Genomic DNA, 16595 nt, shown 5'->3' on the forward strand with positions numbered 1-16595 from the left:
AACTGGAAACTAACTACCGTATTTCTTTGATTCTAAGACACACTTTCCCCCCATATAAACATCTCTAAAAACGGGCTGCGTCTTAGAATCGCGGGCGCGTTGATTTTTTCTTAAAATCAAAGCTTTTTTTCTGTTGGTGGTACTGAAATTAGTGTGCGTCTTACAATCAATGGCATCTTAGAATCGAAGAAATACAGTAACTTCTCCCCCCAACTAAGCGGGTGGGGTGGCCTGGCTCCACCAGTCCACAAACAGCAAGCTCTCCAGGGCTCCCGGTGAGGAGAGAAGGTTTATAAGGGAAGTAAATGCAGAAGGACGTCACATCCGGAAGCAAAATGTGAAACACGCAATGATTTACAAAGAAATACATGTGTACGCTCTGCAAAACACACTGCAGTTTAGCTCCTCCTAAGGCGTGTCAGAAAACAATGTGTAAAGAGTTCCAGAACCAACTAGCATCAGTTGAATTGCTACTGAGCTCTGGTTAAACTTTCACCAGTCCAAGGTAGATAGATGCAATGATCATAGAATAGCAGAGTTGGAAGGGGCCTACAAGGCCATGGAGTCCAGCCCCCTGCTCAATGCAGGAATCCACCCTAAAGCATCCCTGACAGATGGTTGTCCAGCTGCCTCTTGAAGGCCTCTAGTGTGGGAGAGCCCACAACCTCCCTAGGTAACTGATTCCTTAAATTTCCACCAGTCCAAAGTAGATAGATGCAATGATAAAAGCTTTCAACCACGTAACATAGCCTACAACAGTGGTTCCCAAACTTTTTCAGGTCACTGCCCCCTTGGTTCCACAAACTCATGCCCAGTGCCCCCTACCCTACCCTATAAAAGTCATTATTCAGAATAGCAGTTTTCAACGACCCACTAAGGAAGATAATAACAATAAAATTCAAAACAGTAACAATTAATTGAATATTTATTCAAAATCCAATTACATTTTTTTAGGTTATTCAATTAAACTTAATTGGTGAACGTGATCCATATCATCTTTTCAAAGTCCGATAGTCATTTAGCAAGTATATTAGATATCACATTTAGGAACTAGGGTAGGTTTGATTTAATTTGATTTATTGCATTTATATACCGCCCCATAGCCAAAGCTCTCTGGGCAGTAGAGTACCTCACTATTCTGTAAATTCTTGATGTGATGGATGGGCTTGATGAAGTGATACCAGTTTCCCAATATCTGGTTTAAAGTCACTTAACATGAGTCTTAAATCACCACGTTTAGTAATGTGTATTGCAGCCGGCATGGCAGGGCACACCAAGCAGTGTATGTCTCTTCATCTGTCAGGGATGCTTTAGAGTGGATTCCTGCATTGAGCAGGGGGTTGGACTCGATGGCCTTGTAGGTCCCTTCCAACTCTGCTATTCTATGATTCTATGATTAGCGTTTTGGTGCTTTTGAAACATTTCAATTCACTGTTAAAAGGACTCTTCTTAAATGGTATTAATACATGTGTGCATTCTTCCCCTATATGGCTTGGGACCAAACTACCTTCTCCCATAAAAATATCCCTGGGTTTTAAGACCTTCTGGAGAGGTGCTACTCGGAAAAGACCACCTTGAGCGCCCCCCCCTGCCACCCCCTTGCCTCTAAACCCCCCCCCCCCCTAAGCAATCCCACCACCCCCATAGGGGCAGTACCACCCACTTTGGGAACCACTGGTCTACAATTTCATGGTTTTAGGCAGCTGAAGTTACATTCGGCCTCATCAGGATATAAGGATCATTCTGGACACACGGAGCCTCTAGCTGTGAAGAGTAAAACAGAGTGTCTCTCCCAATCCCTCCCATGGCTCCCTTCTAAGCCTTCTCTACTCCCAGCACTTGAACCCCAAAATTGCACCAGAGTAACAGCGATTTCTCCCCACTCTCAGGATGTGAACATCGGTCTCACTTAATACATCAAAGAGGGACGTACTAAAACCAACAGCAGGCTCCCACGTTACACCATTTCTGAAATCTCTTCATTGGCTTCCAATTCACTTCAGAATCCAATATGAACTTCTCCTGTCGACCTACAAAGCTTTTCACTGTCTAGCTCCTTCCTATCTCTCCTCTCTCATCTCACACTATTGCCCCGCTTGTGCTCTTCGCTCCTCTGATGCCATGTTTCTCGCCTGCCCAAGGGCCTCTACTTCCCTTGCTCGGCTTCGTCCATTTTCTTCCGCTGCCCCTTATGCCTGGAACGCTCTTCCAGAACATTTGAGAACTACACGTTCAATCGCAGCTTTTAAAGCTCAGCTAAAAACTTTTCTTTTTCCTAAAGCTTTTAAAACTTGATTTTGTTCTGACTTTTATACTGCCTGTTTGGTGCATTCTCTTCCCCTCCTTATTGTTTTATTATGATTTTATTAGAATGTAAGCCTATGTGGCAGGGTCTTGCTATTTACTGTTTTACTCTGTACAGCACCATGTACATTGATGGAGCTAAATAAATAAATATAATAATAATAATAATAATAATAATAATAATAATAATAATAATAATAAACAAAGGCGCCCCAGGTTTTATTTCGAAGGCCTTGTGACCAAAGTGACTTGTTAATTTTGCTTATTCACTAGGTTTAAATCAGGGAGGGGAAACAAAACCAAAAATGCAATGCAAACAGGACACCAGGGCAGCCTTTTGCCCGCAGGTGGGACATTCCTCCTCCCCACCCGGGACCTTTCCTCTTGTGTCCCTCCCAGACACCCCCCCTTTCTCCAGCCTTTCCTTCCGCGCTCCCCTAGTTATGGGGAGGGAAGGAGGTGCAAGGCGGGGGTCTCTTGGAGGGGTCCCAAGTGGGTCAGTCCCCTGGGGAGGGCTCCCTCTGCCTTCCCAGCCCTGCCCTGCCCAAAACCTACCCTGGGGGCTCCTTCCTCCGCCTTCCCCCCTGGGACCCCCTTGCAATCTGCACTCACCGGCTCCTTTGAAGGGAAAAGGGGCTGCAGGCTGTGGACAGACGAAGCTCGCAGGAGCACGGGGAGATTCCCAGGCTCCTTTGCAATGGGGGGGAGGAAGTGTGGGGCAGGAAGGGAGGGGCCTCATCCAGCCTTGGCTCTAGGACCCAGCCCCCTCTCCACCTCTTTAACCCTTTGGTGGAGGCAACACTAGAGATCAGCAGAGGCTCTTGGCAGAGACACGGACCTGGGACGGGGGCTTTTCCACAAGGGGGGTCTTTTATACTGTTTTACTCTGTACAGCACCATGTACATTGATGGTGCTATATAAATAAATAATAATAATAATTCCCTCTGCAGCATCGCCGCCCCATCTGCTCCTGGGGTCTTTGTGGGATCCACAGCCGTTTCCCCTTTGAGTGCGTAACGCAGCCTCCGGCGTGAGAAATCGCCATCCTGCTGCCTGCCCTTGCTGTAGAACAGCGTTCCTGGTGACTGAAAGGGATTGTGTTAATACTCACCTCAACTTTTTTTTTCAAAGTCCTCTAAAGAAAGGATGCCCCAATTTCCAATGGTGGTGAACATGGGCAGGAGGGTGCTGTTGCACTCATGTCCTGCTTGTGAGTTCATGGTCAACAGCAGATGGGCCACTGTGGGGAGAGAATATTGGACTAGATGGACCCTTGCTTATGCCAGGGTTGATCTCTTAGCCTACGGACAAAGACACAACATAGTGTGCTGTGTGGTTTGGAATGTAGATCCACTTTAGTTTTTGTTGTTGTTGTTTATTCGTTCAGTCGTTTCCGACTCTTCGTGACTTCATGGACGAGACCACGCCAGAGCTTTCTGTCGGCCGTCGCCACCCCTAGCTCCCCCAAGGTCAAGTCCGTCACCTCCAGAATATCATCCATCCATCTTGCCCTTGGTCGGCCCCTCTTCCTTTTGCCTTCCACTTTCCCTGAAATGCAAGCATTTTTGAAATGCTGCCGTTGGCCTTCACCTGACCCATTTCTCTCCTTTCCTAATCCCTCTTCACTGTCTGGGATCCTCCCTCCTGCTCCAGGTGCAGGAGATGTTGGCCGAAGCACCCACAGATTTCCCTGAGGCAGAGGAGGCTCCATCACACACCACACACAGGCCGCTGGACAGGGGGATCTTGCAGGAGGAGGACGGAGGACCCTCTTCACTGGGTAAGGGTTAGTGGGACGAATTTCCTTGTTGTGTCCCTCTCTCAATTATGTCTGAGCCTTGAGCCTGATTTTGCAGAGGGAAAGAGACTTTCTCTCTAGGTACTCAAAAAAGATACATTCTTTAGTGATTCCAGTAAAACGAAGAAAATGGAAATGCTTAAGAATATCTTATCTTCCCACCTTCTTTGCCTTCCTCACAGGGAGCAGAAAGACCCACAGAGAGAGTGAACTGAGCCTGGGGGATCCTTCTAGGCCTCCTTCGCTTTGTGGTGGAGCGGAAGCGGTTTCTGCGCAGCCTGGGCAGGTAGGGGAGTCCTGGGGGCCTCCGTAGCCTGAACATCTCTTTGATCCTGGAAGAACCTGCCCCTTTAGCCTTTGCTCCACTCCAAGATGGCGGCTAGGAAGGCCTTGGATGACATTCATGGAGCTCTGGCATTGAGAAGGAGGACCTCACCATCCATAATGCTTAAAGAGAACATCAGTTCTTGTTCTGCTTTCAGGTTCTGATGAACTTTGTGGAGGTGGCTGTGCATTTCTCAGAGGATCCAGTCATGGAGGAGAGTTGTGGGATCCTGGCCTCTCTGGGTAAGGAATGGGATTCCTCTGGGTAAGGCTCCCTCTTTGCCTTTTTGACAGGTCCTGGAAGGTGGAATCTGCAGTTCTTCTTTCTTTGTGCTAGTGTGTTATGTGGAGGTCATTGAACACAACAGAGCCTGGGCCACATTCCTGGGATACTCTAGTCCAGCTTAAGCTCGCCAGGTGATGTACATAAAGCCTTAAGAGTGTAGATAAAGCACTGACATCCTCTCCAAGGTTTTCCTGGCGGTCTTCTTATAGCCACTGTGAGACTTGGATCCTGGTTTGACTTTGTAAATGGCATGATGTCCCTCCAGGTTTCGGTTTCCCATCTCCGAGATGCGGCCAAGACCTATACTGTTGGCATCTGATCTGCAATAGCCTTATTAATATGAATTTAGCTACTTTGTGGGAGTTATTACATATCGATGAAAATGCTGTCTGCCACTCAAATTGTAAATTCTGCTGTACATCAGAGAACATTTAATATATTTGGAAGGATATGCCTCTCCAACCAAATATTTTTTTACCATTTGGTTTGTTCTCTGACTTCAGGAGGATTTCTTTTTTTCATTCATGCAGTTGAGCCCAGGAAGAGCAAGACAAATGGCGAACACCAGAAAACTGAAACTGAAGAGAAGCAGGGGGAAAAGTCCATTTCTTTTGAAGGGTCAGATGTCCGTGAAATTCCCTTACTAGAAGAACCTTTTGAACCAAGTAATAGGAATATGCACAGTGGGAAGAAACAGTGGGAAAGCTCAGTGTATGTGAAGACTGAGAAGATTCACCTTACTAAATGTCAAGGATTTCACACAGAAGAGAAAAGATTTCAGTGCTTGGAGTGTGAAAAGCAATTCACTTTCACCTCACGTCTTAACTTGCATAAAAGATTTCACTCGGGAGAAGCCCTACAAATGCTCAGAATGTGGAAAGAGCTTTGCTGACAGCACAGGCCTTAAGCAACATCAGAGAATTCACACAGGCGAGAAGCCCTATAAATGCCTAGAGTGCGGAAAAAGCTTTGCTGACAGCACAGGCCTTAAGCAACATGAGAGAATTCACATGGTCAAGAAACCCTATAAATGTTTACAATGTGGAAAGAGTTTTGCTAACAGCTCACACCTTAAGCAACATCAAACAATTCATAGAGGGGAGAAGCCCTATGAATGTTTAGATTGTAGAAAGAGCTTCACTATGAAGAGCTCACTTAAGTCACATCAAAGAATTCACACAGGGGAGAAGCCCTATAAATGCTTAGACTGTGGAAAGAGCTTTGCTCACAGCATATCCCTTAAGAACCATAAAAGAATTCACTCTGGTGAGAAGCCCTATAAATGCTCAGAGTGCGGATTGAGCTTCAGTTGGAGCTGGCAACTTAATTCGCATCAAAGAATTCACACAGGGGAGAAGCCATAAACATGCTCTGAGTATGGAAAGCAGTTCAATCACAGATTGTACCTTGCCTCAAATGATCCATTCAGGTGAGATGCGTCATGAATGTTTTGTATGTGGAAATCGCTTTCATCAAAGAATTCACACTGGAGAAAAGCTCCAGGACGTACTCTTGATTTTGTTGTTGCTCCAAGTTGTGAGATGGGCAGTGTGAAGAGTAGGAGTGTGTGTGTCCAAGTAACCCCATTCTCATAAGAAGGCTTAGTTTGCTGCCTCGGTTGTGTTCTTGAGTAGCCGTCCAGTGGAGCTCTTCTCGGTGGTCCGTGGGGTGTTCACATCCTCCCCCGGGCAATGGGGCCCTGGCCCAGTCAAGGACCCACTGCGACCTTTTTGCATTGCACTTCAAGGACAGAATGGCTGCTTTCTGCAGGGGGCTTGACGCTGTTGTTAGCACAGCTCCAGCTGAGGTGTTTGATGCCCCCGTCTGCCCGGTTTTGTGAGATCAGTTCCAGTTGTTGCGTACTGAGGATGGGGACAAGGTGTTTGTGGCAATGCAGCCAACCACTTGCCCTCTCGATCCCTGTCCCTCCTGGCTAATAAAAGCTAGCCAAGGGGTGTGGCTGGGTGTGTTACCTAGATCCTTTTCAATCGCGCTTCAGGCCTGGTTTTGGAACAGAACTGCCCTGGTTGTCCTGTGGGATGACCTTTGCTGGGAGAGGGACAAGGGGAGTGTACAAATGACTTGGGACAAGGATACCTGAGAGAGCACCTTCTCCCGTATAAACCTGCCCTGTCGCTGTGGTCATGTGAGGGGATGTTCCTGGTGGTTCCACATGCTCAGTATGCGGAAAGAGTTTCAATTGCAATGTGAATCTTTGAAGCACATCAAAACACCCACATAGGCGAGAAGCCCTCGAATGCAGAAAGCGCTTTGTTTGCAGGACACATCTGAAGTTGCCTCATAGAATTCAAACTGGGGGGAAGCCCTATAAGGGCTCAGTGCAGAAAGAACTGTGCTCAGAGCGCACATCTTAAGTGACAGCAAAGAATTTACACAGGGGAGAAGCCCTATAAATGTGTAGACAGTGGAAGTAGCTGCAGACAGAGCTGCAAACTTAGATTTCATCAAAGCGCTCACACAGGGGAGTGTAAATTGGGTCCTTTTTAACCTCAGAACCTACACTAAATGGGTCCCAAAACCCCCAGTGGGTAACTAGTGCTAAACCAAACAGACAAACATTTAATCCCAGCTGACAAGCATCACCACAGACATGATTGTAAATAAGAATCTGTTTATTGTAAAAATTGCAAAATTTAACAAATTGGCATGGTGGTTATAGAAGTATACAATCTCTCTTTCTTTGGTTACTAGAAAAGAGAATGAAATGTAAATACAAGACTGAGTACAAGAATTGCAATTGCAAAAGCAGGTATTACAAATTTAGCTAATAAGTTAATGGCGTGAGCTTCTAGCATTGTTATAACTCCTCCTTATCCACTTCGGTTTACTCTTTGTGGTTTAAAGCTAAATTATACTAAACTATACCTTGCGCTATACTAAAACTTTGTAGATAACCCTCCCTACTCTATGCTGAAGTTCCTCTAGGCGTGTGAAGAATAAAAGCAGAAGTCAGAGAACTTCTAAGACTTGGGAATAATTTCAAGTTCCAGCTTCAGAAAATAAACCCAAGTCTTAGAGGCTAATGGTACTCTAAGTCCCAACTTTCAGGAAAATACTCTGAGTCTCAAAGTCTAAAATTGTAAAGAGGTCCATAATTACCCAGCTCCGTCAAGTCCCAGTCCGAGGTGAAGTTGAAGAGTAAAATAAAAAATTACAGCTCTGCTACACTTGTTCTGGCTCAAAGGTGGGGGTCAATGAGTGATGAGAGCACCATAGATCTCTCTCTCTGTGTCACTGCTCAAATGGTAAATCCAATGTTACAATAGGTATTGTTTGAAACAAAAATAACATTCTAGGCAAAACATTCATTTTAATTGTTGCAATTCTCCCCAAAAGTGACAGTTGAACGTTTTCCCATCTTGCAAAACTTTTTAAAACTTCATTCCAAGCCTAAAAATAATTATTATGAAATAACATACAATTCGTTTGTCAAAACAATTCCCAAACATGTTACCTTCTTTTCAATTTGAAAACCTGTATTTTCTATCAAAATTTTGATACCCTTTAAAGGATCTTCCAGAGTCAAGACCAAATCATCTGCAAATGCCCTCAACATCTCTCTCTCTCTTTTTTTTTATCTTTACTCCTCCAATTCTCTCAGCTTGTCTTATATCTGAATCCAGCAATTACAACACTAAAATAAACAGTAGCGGTGAGAGTTGGCAGTCCGGCCTTGTCCCTCTTTATATTTCACATGGGTTGAAATTAATCATTATTTGTGGTTTTTGAGAATTATGGATGGATTTCAGCCACTTTATGACATTTACTCAAAAGTCCAGTTCTTCGAAGGTTCTAAGTAAAAAAAAATCCAACTAAGGTTGTAAAATGCTTCCAAGACATTTAAAACCATTCTTACATTGTCTCCCATCTGTCTTTTGGGTAAGAAGCCACCTTGATCCTCATGAATGGATTCTTGTAGGACTTTCTTCAGTCTTTCCGCCAAGGTTGCTGTGAATAACTTATAATCATTATTTGATAGTGATATTTGGTTATTTCTTTGGTTCACTAAAATTCACACACACCCCATATCCCATACTGTTGATAGTTGTCGTTGAAGCACTTTAATTTGTTGAAGAACACTTGCCTTTCCAGGTGTTTTCCTCAGGTCTTCTTGTTGTGCACCTTCAGAGAAGATAGGACAAAGCACAGGCAATTCTCCTCTAATCGGTAGACAATACGGGCAGAAAGGAGTCTCTAGCACTGGTGACCTGCAAAGCGTGTGCAATGTTCGTGTTCCTGCCTGAACTCGACATGAAGAGGAAACTCCCTGGAAAAGGGTGACAGTTAGGAGCAGAAGAACTAGAAGGCATTCTACACCGGTGTAACAATTAGAGTTAACAACCACTTCAGCTACTGGAAGATGTCACTGGAGGACAGTCTGCAAAGGAAGAATTACAGGAGACACCATGCAGCAGTGAACAAGACTCAGAAGGTCGGTCGACCAAGAAGAAGAGAAGAGTAGTTGTTGTAGGAGACTTCCTGCTGCGTGGGATTAAAACCCAGGTATGTCGTGAAAACCCATGGACTCGCCAGGAAGGCTAAACCTGATGAGCTGAGATGCTAAAAGCAATAAAAAGGCTTTCTTCAGATATGTGAATAGTAAAACACACAGGAAAGAAATGGTGGTTCAACTGCTTAACGAGGATGGGTAATTGATAACAGATGACAAAGAAAAGGCTGAAGTGCTCAATTCCTACTTTGGCTAAGCGGGTCTATGACCCCCCTGGAAAAAGTAACGCAGAAGTTGAGGGGGCAGGATTGCAGTCTGAGATTGATAAACAAATGGTCAAAGAACACCTAATTTCCTTGAATGACTTCAAATCTCCAGGGCCCGATGAACTGCATCCTAGAGTAATGAAGGAGCTAGCGGAAGAACTCTCAGAACCACTGTCTATTCTCTTTGCGAAATCATGGAAGACAGGAGAGGTGCCGTATGTCTGGAGAAGAACTAACGTTGTCGCTTCTTCAAACAGGGCAAAAAGGAGAAACCTGGGAAAAGACAGACCAGTCAGTCTGACATCCATCCCTAGGAAAATTCTGGAGCAGATTCTAAAGAAGTCTATCTGGAAGCACCTTGAAAACAATGCAATGATTACTCAAAGCCAACAGAGATTTGTCAAGAACAAATCCTGTCAGACTAATCTGATCTCATTGCCACATCTTATTTCACCTAGTTCTGCGCACCACACTTCAAGAAGGATGCAGACAAGCTGGAGCATGTTCAGAGGATAATCAGGGGCCTGGAAACAAGCCCTATGAGGAGAGAGAGTGCGATATGGCTGCAAGAAAGGCAAATGCTATTTTGGGCTGCATTAATAGAAGTATAGCTTCCAAATCACGTGAGGTACTGGTTCCTCTCTATTCGGCCCTGGTTAGGCCTCATCTAGAGTATTGTGTCCAGTTCTGGGCTCCACAATTCAAGAAGGACGCAGACAAGCTGGAGCGTGTTCAGAAGAGGGCAACGAGGATGATCAGAGGTCTAGAAACAAAGCCCTATGAAGAGAGACTGAAAGAACTGGGCATGTTTAGCCTGGAGAAGAGAAGATTGAGCTGAGATATTACAGCACTCCTCAATGACTTGAAAGGATGTCACACAGAGGATGGCTAGGATCTCTTAACGATCATTCCAGGATGCAGGACACAAAATAATGGGCTCAAGTTACAGGAAGGCAGATTCTGGCTGTACATCAGGAAAAACTTCCTGTTAGAGCAGTATGACAATGAAACCATTTACCTTGGAAGGTTGTGGGCTGTCCCACTCTAGAGTCCTTCAAGAGGCAGCCAGACAAACATCTGTCAGGTGCGCCTTAGGGTGGATTCCTGCATTGAGCAGAGGGTTGGACTCTATGGCATTGAAGGCCCCTTCCAACTCTACTATTTTATGATGCTATAAATGCTACACTAAACATTTATATGGCTTCTCGCCAGTGTGAATTCTTTGATGCCGCTTAAGGCTTGTGCTCAGAGCAAAGGTCTTCACACACTCAAAGCATTTATAGGGCTTCTCCCCAGTGTGAATTCTTTGATGCTGCTTAAGGTGCGTGCTCCGAGTAAAGTTCTTCTCGCACTCTAAGCATTTATAGGGCTTCTCCCCAGTGTGAATTCTCTGATGCCGCTTTAGGTTCGTGCTCCAAGCAAAGTTCTTCCCACAGTCTAAGCATTTATAGGGCTTCTCTTCAGTGTGAATTCCTTGATGCTGCTTAAGCAGTGTGCTCCGAGTAAAGGTCTTCCCGCACTCTAATCATTTATAGGGCTTCTCTTCAGTGTGAATTCCTTGATGCTTCTTAAGGTTTGTGCTCTGAGCAAAGCTCTTCCCACATTCTAAGCATTTATAGGGCTTCTCCCCAGTGTGAATTCTTTGATGCCGCTTAAGGCTTGTGCTGTGAGCAAAGCTCTTGCCACATTCTAAGCATTTGTAGGGCTTCTCCCCAGTGTGAATTTTTTGATGCTGCTTAAGGTGTGAACTCAGAACAAAGCTCTTCCTGCATTCTAAGCATGTATAGGGCTTCTCCCCAGTGTGAATTCCTTGATGCAGCTTAAAGCTGCTGCTGTATGCAAAGGTCGTCCCACACTCTATGCATTTATAGGGCTTCTCCCCAGTGTGAATTCTTTGATGCAGCTTAAGGCTGCTGCTGTGAGCAAAGCTCTTCCCGCATTCTAAGCATTTATAGGGCTTCTCCCCAGTGTGAATTCTTTGATGCTGCTTAAGTTCTGAGCTCAGAACAAAGCTCTTCCCGCATTCTAAGCATTTATAGGGCTTCTCCCCAGTGTGAATTCTTTGATGCTGCTTAAGGTGCGTGCTCCGAGTAAAGTTCTTCTCGCACTCTAAGCATTTATAGGGCTTCTCCCCAGTGTGAATTCCTTGATGCCGCTTAAGTTGTGAGTTCAGAACAAAGCTCTTCCCGCACTCTAAGCATTTATAGGGCTTCTCCCCAGGGTGAATTCTTTGATGCTCCTTAAGGTATGTGCTCCGAGAAAAGGCCTTCCCGCACTCTAAACATTTATAGGGCTTCTCCCCAGTGTGAATTCTTTGATGCTGCTTAAGGTGTGTGCTCTGAGCAAAGGTCTTCCCGCACTCTAAACACTTATAGGGCTTCTCCCCAGTGTGAATTCTTTGATGCTGCTTAAGGTGTGTGCTCTGAGCAAAGGTTTTACCACACTCTAAACATTTATTGGGCTTCTCCCCAGTGTGAATTATTTCATGCAAGTTAAGTTTTGAGTTGAAAGTGAATTGTTTTTCACACACTAAGCATTGAAACCTTTGATATTTGTTAGAATGAATCTTCTGAGTTTTACTCTGTTTCTTCCTTTTACGAATGTTCTTTTTACTTGGTGCTTCTAGTATTGGAGTTTCACAGACGTATGATCCTTCCAAAGAAATAGATTCATTTTCCCTCTTCTCTTCAGTTTCAGTTTTCCTTCTCTGGTGTAGGCCATTTTTCTTGCTCTCCCTGTGATCACCTGCAAGTATAAACACAGAAATCATCTTGAAATCTTGGAACAAAACAAACGGTTGAGGATTTGATTCACAAGATTAAAAAAAATAATCGTTGGTGAGGTACATCCTTCTAAAGATTAAATATCCTGATGATCAATAGAACTGAGAACTAGACTGCCATACAATGCTTTCATTTATATGGAATAACTCATATAAAGTAATTGAGAGAATAAATGAACAACATAAAATACTGTAAAAATAAAATACACTTAAAATCTGCCATTTTCTCCTAGCTAATCATTTAACTGGGAACTGGAAAGTGGGAATTCAACCCTAATGGTTATTTTCAATGTCTAGTTATATCTTAAAATGAAAAGCAAGCTGTCCAGAGCGGTCTTCCGAAATGGCTTAACTCTCCTCTCCTCCATGGAGAGCATTAAGATAATATCTGTAACATCTTCAATATTATGCAGATGCAATTATAGCAGCAAAGTAAGATTGGTTGGCAGCCATCTCTGCCACAGAGCAAGTCCATCAATGGGCTTTTCTCAATGTTTTGTCAGGTCTTCGGAGTCAATGACAGTTGTATTCTGCACTGATACAAAGAAAGAAGAGCTGAAATTCCACCTTCCAGGATCTGGCAAGAAGGCAGAGAGGGAGCCTTACCCAGAGGAATCCCATTCCTTACCCAGAGAGGCCAGGATCCCACGATTCTCCTCCATGACTTCTTTGTGCAGAGTCCTCTGGCCTGGATCCAGCAGAGCCCACTCCTCCTCCGAGAAATGCACGGCCACCTCCTCAAAGGTCACCAGACCCTGAAAGAAGAAGAAATGATGTTCTCTTTAAGCATTATGTAGCAATCCATGAAGACAAGGATGGTGAGGTCCTCTTTCTGAATGCCAAAGCATTGTGAGTGACCGTCAAGGCCTTCCCAGCAGCCATCTTGGAGAAGAGCAAAGGCTAAAGGGGCAGGTTCTTCCAAAACCAAAGAGATGTGTAGGAGACAGAGGCCCCCAGGACTCTCCTACCTGCCCAGTCTGTGCAGAAACCGCTTCCACTCCACTTCCAAGCGAACGAGGCCCAAAAGGACCCCCCAGGACCAGTTCACTCCCCCTGCAGGTTTTTTTGCTCCCTGTGAGGAAGGTAAAGAAGGTGGGAAGCTGATTAGGCAATTTAACATTCTTAACTATTCCCATTTTCATTGTTTACTTTCAGTGTTTATTTATTTATTGCATTTGTTTACCATACTATAGCCGAAGCACTTAAAAACAATATCCAAATATTTTAAACTGCGAAAACATACAATATACACTTACATATAAAACTACTATAACAAGTTTTAAAACTATGACCCTATAAAAACAGACCCAGGCTAATTAATTACATATTGCTAATTACATATTGCTTGACCTGGCACTAAAAAGATAACAATGTCGGTGCTACGTGAACCACATTGGGGAGATTGTTCCACAGTTGGGGGGCCACCACAGAGAAGGCCTCTCCCTTGTTGTCGTCCTCCGATCTTCCCTCTGAGTAGGCGCCTGGAGGAGGACCTTAGTTGTTGAGTGTGTAAGACCTCAAACCACGTTACTAAACAACATTTCCTTTTTGAGTATCTCTCCCAGCAAAATCAGGCTCAAGGAGAACATTAAGACAGCTCATGCACTTCAGGTGTAATTGAGGGAGGGAGACCATGGGGAAACACATACACGAATCCTTACCCAGTGAGGAGGGTCCTCCGTCCCCCTCCTGCAAGATCCACCTGTCCAGCGGCCTCTGTGTGATGCCCGGTGGAGGCTTCCCTGCCTCAGGGAAAGCTGTGGGTGCTCTGGCCAACATCCCCTGGACCTGTAGAAGGAGGGAGGATACAAGGCAGAGAAGAGGGATTAGAGAAGGAAAGAAACGGCTCAGGTCAAGGCCAAGGGCAGCGTTTCCCAATCGCTTTACCTTTCAGGTCTCATTCTAAAGTAGATCTACCATCCAAGCCACACAGCACAGGAACTTGTGTCTTTGTCGGGGGGCTAAGAGTTCAACCCTGATATCCAGCATGTTCCACTGTAAACACGGCAGTTTGGCATCTACAAATGCTATGGACAGCAACATTGCATGGTGGATCTATGGGTGGATCTGTTGACCTACAACAGGTAGAGCTGTGAAGGCTAAGGGTTTTTTTCAATTCTTTCAACCAATGGGGTTCTTTCAATTGGGAGAAACCCATAGAGTTGATAGGCATGAGGACTGGATTTTCACCGCACGTTGCTATGCATGCTCAAGATTTGGGCTAGGAGCCATGGGTAGCCTTCTCCTCCAGCAATTTATCCAACCCCCTTTTAAAGCCATCCAGATTGGCGGCCAACACTTCATCTTGTGGCAGTGAGTTCCATAATTTAACTATGTGCTATGTGAAGAAGTCCTTCCTTTTATTTGTCCTGGGTCTCCCACCAATCAGTTTCATGGGATGACCCCATTGGGTTCTAGTATTTTGAGAAAGGGAGAAAAATGTCTCCCTATCCACATTCTCCATACCATACAGGGTTGTTGTTGTGAAGAGAACATGGAGAGGGGGATTATGTACGCCATTTGGGTTCCTTGGAGGAAAAATGGTGGGATATAACTGTAATTAATAAATACAATGAGAGATCAAAATGAGAGATCCTACTTTACACTGGGAGAAGCCAATTGGATGGCCATGGCCACCTGTGTGTTCCCAGACACCTTTCTTGAAACTTTCAGTAAGGCCCCTCAACTTGTTTTTTAAATTAACAAAGTGGTTTTTTTAAAAAATATTATTAACAGCAGCTGCACTTGCTTCATAGAATGGGACCCCCATACCTGACGGAACCCCTCTCCCGACATGAACCTACCTGTACACTGCGCTCAACATCTAAGATCCTCCTCCGAGTGCCTACTCCGAGGGAAGCTCGGTGGATGGCAACAAGGGAGAGGGCCTTTTTGCTGGTGTCCCCTCAATTGTGGAATGATCTCCCCGATGAGGCTCGCCTGGCACCAACATTGTTATCTTTCAGGCGCCACGTCAAGACTTTTCTCCCAAGCATTTAACAATATTTCACAACGCTACGTTTGTTTTTAACAGCCCCCAGAACTGTTGTTTTTAAATGGATACTGTTTTTATGTTTTTGATGGTTTTAAATTTTGTATACTTTTTAAAAAAAGTTTACTGTTTTTAACCTTTGTGAACTGCCCAGAGAGCTTCAGCTATGGGGCGGTATATAAATTAAATAAATATAAATAAATATATAAGATCTTTATGATAGTAACTGTAGAGAAGATGATAAAGCCAAGAAAACATGTTGTTTGAGGTAACAAAATAAAATAAAATGTTTATTTTTGTTTAGCTGATCTTAGTTACTTCAAATTCAAGTTAACCTGCTTAATCTACTAGTTTTAATAAAAACTGTACTGTTATGTCTCTTAAAATCCTTTCTCCTTTCACTCTCCACACCACTGACAATCCCAACTGACACTCCCAACGCCCAACCAACTAACCAACCACCTCCAAGCTCTAGACTCCCCCATTTATGCTCCTCCCCCTTTCACAGCATCATCAGCCACACCCACTCAGTCCAACATTCTGCGCTCACTAGACATACAAAGGCAGACATACCTAAGGGAACAGAACTGTGGGGTAAAACAACAGCTTTGCTTACAGCGCAGGCCCTAAGTGACATCAAAGAATTCACTCCAGTGAGAAGCCCTATAAATGAAGCACTCTAAGCTCAGGAGACAGCACACAGGGTGGATCCTTCCCCAGAACTTCACAAACCCATTCACTTCTCCTGTCGTTACGAGAAACTAAGAAGAGCCGTTCTGGATTAGAACAAGGGTCCATCTAGTCAGCATTCTCTCCACACAGTAGTCCTTCACCCGGAGGTAGGATATAGCCATCAGGACCAGTAGCCATTCACAGCCTTCTCCTCTAGGATTTCGTCTAACCCCCTTTTTAAACCATCTAAATTGGTGGCCATCACTACGTCCTCTGGTAGGGAACTGCATATTTTAACCATCCAGTGTTAGCTGAACTATCCTCCAATGAGGGCCTGCTCTACACGTGAAGAGCAACTATACTTGGGGGTTGGACCACTGGAAATTGGGGCATCCCTTCCTTGAAGGACATGTAAAATAAAGTTGAGATAAGTATTAAGAACACAGTCCCTGTTAGTTATCAAGATGAAATGCTCCCACCTGCTCTTTGTCCTCTGCCTGACTCAGGAGGAAGCCTTCTGCCAGGGCCACCGCCTGGGAACTGGTCTCCGCTCCACATTCTCTGACCCAGCTCTCCATCTCCGGGGGCAGGACAGCCAGGAACTTCTCCAGGACCACCAGGTCCAGCATCTGAGCTTTTGTGTGCTTTTCTGGCTTCAGCCACTGGCAGCAAAGGTGGTGGAGACGGCTGCAAACCCCT

General features: G+C 44.7%; 1 pseudogene; it reads right to left on the bottom strand.

The window, feature by feature from the left end:
- The window catches only part of LOC134395798 (zinc finger protein 208-like), a 215598-nt pseudogene that overhangs the window by 28958 nt on the left and 170045 nt on the right, over nt 1-16595 (bottom strand).

The sequence above is a fragment of the Elgaria multicarinata genome, chromosome 3 (assembly GCF_023053635.1).
Source record: "Elgaria multicarinata webbii isolate HBS135686 ecotype San Diego chromosome 3, rElgMul1.1.pri, whole genome shotgun sequence".
Lineage (NCBI taxonomy): Eukaryota > Metazoa > Chordata > Lepidosauria > Squamata > Anguidae > Elgaria > Elgaria multicarinata.